Below are 5,232 nucleotides of genomic sequence, written 5' to 3' on the forward strand. Positions count from 1 at the left end.
AGACAGCACTGTACAGTCTCCTCCCTTGGAGGTTTCCAAGACCAGACTGGAGAAGTCCAGAGCAACCTGGCCTGACCCCAGAGCTGACCCTGCTGTCAGCTCGTCACGAACAAGGTGATCGGGCTGTAGACCTCCTGAGGTCCCTTCCACCCTGAGGGTGTCCATGTTTCTTCCCACTCTCCATCTTCGCTTGTTGATGTCAGGGAAAGCACACCGGTGCCCTGTCACAGTGGAAGCAGGCCAGCTTTCCTGTCCTCCTCCATTAAGAATTATTCAGATGCAGGGCTTCTTGGCAGGAATCCCCAAGACAGACATGATCAATCCTTAGCTTCACTTTTAATTTCCTTGGGTTTTTTTTTTTCCACCCCTACTAAGTCTGTCTATTTCACCACCCTGATCCTGTCCCATACAGCCCCCCCCCCCCACTCACCCTTAACTCATTGGCGCTGGTTTGGTTTGTTTGGTATGTTAGTTGGTTGGCTGTTTTTTGTTTATTTGTTTGTTTTGTTTTGACACAGAGGAGCTTCAGTCCAGAAGGATCTTGAGAAATTCATGTGATTCGGACAACAGATACATCATGAAGATTTACAAGAGAAGTGTCAAGTCCTGTGCCTAGGTGGGAATAACTCCATTCATAAGGAGAGGCTGAGGGACCTGTGCTTCTTTAGCCTGCTGAAGTGGAGGAAAAGGGCAGTATAGGAGGAGCCTGTGACTGCTTGAAGGGTGGTTTAAGAAATGATGGAGCTTTTCTTAGTATGGGGAAACGACATGAAAGGAGAAAGATCCACAAACTGCATCTTGAGAGGTTCAGACTGGACTTCAGGTCAAAAGAATGTCACTCGTAGGGCAGTGCTGAGGTGCAACAGGTCACCCAGAGGGAGTCTGCGATCAGCCCCTGGCTTGGTGTTTCAAGGAAAAGCAAGTGAGGACAGGAAGACATCAGGAGAGGCATGGAGATTGTGGGCTGAGAACAAGGTGGGGAAGCAGCTTGGGTGTGTCCAGGCTTCAAGGAAACATGCACAGGCGTGGGAAAGCATAGGACAGCCTGTGGTGGAGATGGCCGAGGGCACTGCCAAGGCTGAAAGCTCCCAACACAGCTATGTTTTGTCGTCTTGCCATGGCTGGTGTCTCTGTAACTGAGGCCTATGAGGAGATGCTGTTTCCTTAAAGCACTGTGGCCCTGCCGCCTCCTTGTCCCTTGGGAGCCAGAAGGTGCCATATCATGGTCCTGAACTTGATGTTGTGCACCCCACCCTCACACCGCCCCCAGGAAGAGCCCTGAGCAATGTGTGATGGAAAGCATCAGCCTTCCCAGGGGATGGCTGTCAGGGCCTGGTCACTCTGCTTGATAACACACATCAAGGTTGACTTGGCATCACAGCCACCCTCACATTGCCTTTGCCTACCTGCAATCAGGGCCTCCAACTTTCGGCTCTAATCAGCCCCTGGGGAGACTTTGTTGGTAATGGCCCTCAGTGGGACCTGTTAACACTCCAAGAAACTTGGGATATTCTTCTGACTTTAACTTCTCGAGAAGTTGCTTCAGCTTCCTCTCAGTATCTGAAGCTCATGGACTCAGCACCAAATTCACCCAAGGGGTCATTAAAATGCAGAAAAACCCTAAGGAGCCAAGCCTCTTTGCATAACTTTCTTCAGTTCATCAATTCTTGTGTGGTTAATTGGAAAGTTTTCAGGAGTGTATTGAAATTAGGCAGATTTCAATGAGCACCTGAAAAAGAAAGATGCCTGCTTCTTAAGCTTTCTTGATTCTTCAGTTTGCAGAGTAAGTCACACCCACATTCCCCAATTCATACTGATCCACAGTGTCTCATAACAAAGTATGGACATGTAGCAAAAGAAGTATTTTTGATAGGAGACATGTATGGAGAAGCTTCCTCCCCAGCTCCCCAGCCCTGCCATTTCCCTCATCAGCCACTGGCAACTTCAGATCACTCTTGTGAAAATCGAACCTTTTGCCACTCAAGGCTGTAGCTGAATGGTACAGCTCATGTGCGCTAGTTCTCACCTGCTTTCCTTTGAGAACTAGCTGCAAACAGACACAGAAGGGTTTGTCTTAATTGCAAACAAACAAAAATAAAATTTGGAGCAGTTTAATAAAAGATACAAGACACTTGTTAACTGTATGTCAAGTCCAAGCTGCCTCCAGTGAGATCCACTGCCCACAAGGCATAACCTTCCTTGAAATGTTTTCGACACATAGATAGGAAAGGATAGACCAAAAATGCAACAAAGGAGGTGGCTAAAGAGACAAGGAGACTGCTGAAAGACGAGGCAAGCTTCAGACTCCCAGCAGCTCAGAGCAGCACCTGGAGAGCTGAGAGGTACCTGAATGGATAAAGAGCAAGGGGAGGAGGAAACTGGGAAACTATGGAAAGTGCCTATGCCCAGAGAGTCTGATGCAAAGATGCCTTTAGAAATGACCAGTTTAAGTAGGACATGTGGAAATATGTTAGAGATCACTGAGATTTTATCCACAGCCTAACAGACAGAGCAGTGGAAACACAAGCTCAAGGGCAGATCAATATTTCTTCTCCCACCATTAATACCCCTCCTGAAGATTTCTGCTCTTTCATCACGTTCATTGAAGTAGACTAGATTAATCACCAATGGGCCCTCTCTAAGCACTGAAGGAAGACTGATTCCAGAACTACAAATTATCTCATCAGGGGATAGTTTTGTACAAGAGGTGGAAATGTCCCAGTCTGGCAGCCCTGATTCCCATCTCTTAACTAGGCAGGACACACAGAACGGGGCAAGAGGGAGCTCATTGACAGCAAGGAGGAGGCTGACCTCACCCCAGGCCAGACCCCATCAGTGCAGATGTCTCTGTCAAATCCAGGTCTCTGCACTTCCCTTTCTCGTCCAAAGAGGGAACTAAGTTTTCTCAACTGAGTTTTTTTGCGATACCTTTCCTAATGACAAGCTAAGGTCCTGCAGGAGCCACCTCCAAAATTTCCAGCACCACATGGCAACACAGCTACACCAGGACATCTCAGGCAGCAATAGCCTCCCTATGTGGCCAAATGAATCAAGCCCAAAAAGGAGATCCTAGTCATAAGTTGAGATCATCCCCAAAAATAACTCAATGCAACAATTAAGAAATCCTCTTTTCCAAAACTTCAAAACACAGTTTTTACCATTGCCATATATTTTTTTCTTTCATATTAATTGGCAGCACCATGTTCATGCACTACAGGTAGAACCCTTTCTATGCTAGTGTATATATATATATATATATATATATATATATACTTTTACACACACACACACACACACACACACACACATTATTCATCAAAATACATTTGCTACCAACACTTGGAATGGAGAAACTTTGTTCGGAGGAACTGCTTTATTTAAACTGTCATGTTGAGATTGCAGAGCTCTCACTAGCCTGGACATTCATTGGTTTATCCCTCTACCTTTGGGTGACTCCACTTGATCCTGTGAAGCTCCATTCACTGCCCACCCTGAGGCACATGGTGCCCCTGGAGATACCCTGGGCTGTCCTGGGGGAATCCATACTCCCTTTGAGAAGGACGGGCATCAGTCTCCAGCCCTGTCAAATGGGAGATACTGCTTGACCAATCACCACCGCCAGGAGCACTGGGCACCCACAAGTGAAAACTGAATCCAGCCTTTGTTCCCTAACAAATCACCTCTTGAATTCATCGCCTTGAGACCAAGGAGAGCCTCTGAAAAGCAACAGGCCCTTTCAGGGTGAAAGTCCTTGAGCACATTCTCAGCTCCAGCTTTGGAAGAAGAGCCCAACCTTCATGCACTGAAGTGGAGATATCCTCTTTTTTTAAAGAGACTGCATCTGACACAGTGATAGACGTCTTCACAGAAGGCCTCTGGGTCAGACAGACTGGGTTTGTGCTCCTGGAGAAGTGGAATGAATTCAGACATTTGTGGACTAAAACGCTTATCACAGGGAGAATGCACAAAGCACAAGAGTTGCCTGAGAGAAATTAGAAACCCCTTGTGAAGAGGGATGGGCAGGTTATTTCTGCTGGACTAGTACCAGCTGAATCACTTTCCTCAGTGCATCCTTGAGCTCCTTGTTCCTCATGCTGTAGATGAGGGGGTTCAGAGTTGGAGGCACCACCGAGTACAGAACAGTCACCACCAGATTCAGAGCTGGGGAGGAGAGGGAGGGGGGCTTCAAGTAGACAAACGTGCCACTGCTGATACACAGGGAGACCACAGCCAGGTGAGGGAGGCACATGGAAAAGGCTTTGTGACGACCCTGCTCAGAGGGGATCCTCAGCACAGCAGTGAAGATCTGCACATAGGACAGCACAATGAAAACGAAACACCCAAAGAATAAACAGCCACTAAAAACAGTAAGCCCAACTTCCCTGAAGTAGGAGTCTGAGCAGGAGAGCTTGAGGATCTGGGGGATTTCACAGAAGAACTGGTCCACTGTGTTACCTTGGCAGAGTGGTATTGAAAATGTGTTAGCACTGTGCAGGAGAGCATTGAGAAAACCACTGCCCCAGGCAGCTGCTGCCATTTTGACACAAGCTCTGCTGCCCATGATGGTCCCATAGTGCAGGGGTTTGCAGATGGCAACGAAGCGGTCATAGGCCATGACTGTGAGGAGAGAATACTCAGCTGACATGAAAAAGGCAAACAAAAATAGCTGGGCAGCACATCCCAAGTAGGAAATGGCCCTTGTGTCCCACAGGGAATTGGCCATGGATTTGGGGACAGTGGTGGAGATGGTGCCAAGGTCAAGGAGGGAGAGGTTGAGGAGGAAGAAGTACATGGGTGTGTGGAGGCGGTGGTCGCAGACTATAGCTGTGATGATGAGGCCGTTGCCCAGGAGGGCAGCCAGGTAGATGCCCAGGAAGAGTGAGAAGTGCAACAGCTGCAGCTCCCGTGTGTCTGCAAATGCCAGGAGGAGGAACTCATTGAGGGAGCTGATGTTGGACATTTGCTCTGTCTTGGTTCAGGGCACTGTCCAAGGAGGAAAAGGCATTGACCAGTTAGAACAGGCTTCTCTAAGCAAAACCCACTCCACTCCTCATAGCACCCCCCCACACACACTGACTCTCTTCTTCACCTTGTTCAGCTCCCTTTCCCGACTTGTGCTTTGTGCTGAGGCTGCCGTGCAGCGCAGGGGCCTCTGCTCATGAGCTCCACAGGAGTCAGCCCTGCTCTGCTGGGGGGTGTAAATGGAGGTGTTAGACTGCCCGTGTATTTGCT

The sequence above is a fragment of the Apteryx mantelli genome, chromosome 11 (genome assembly GCF_036417845.1).
Source record: "Apteryx mantelli isolate bAptMan1 chromosome 11, bAptMan1.hap1, whole genome shotgun sequence".
Taxonomy (NCBI): Eukaryota; Metazoa; Chordata; class Aves; order Apterygiformes; family Apterygidae; genus Apteryx; species Apteryx mantelli.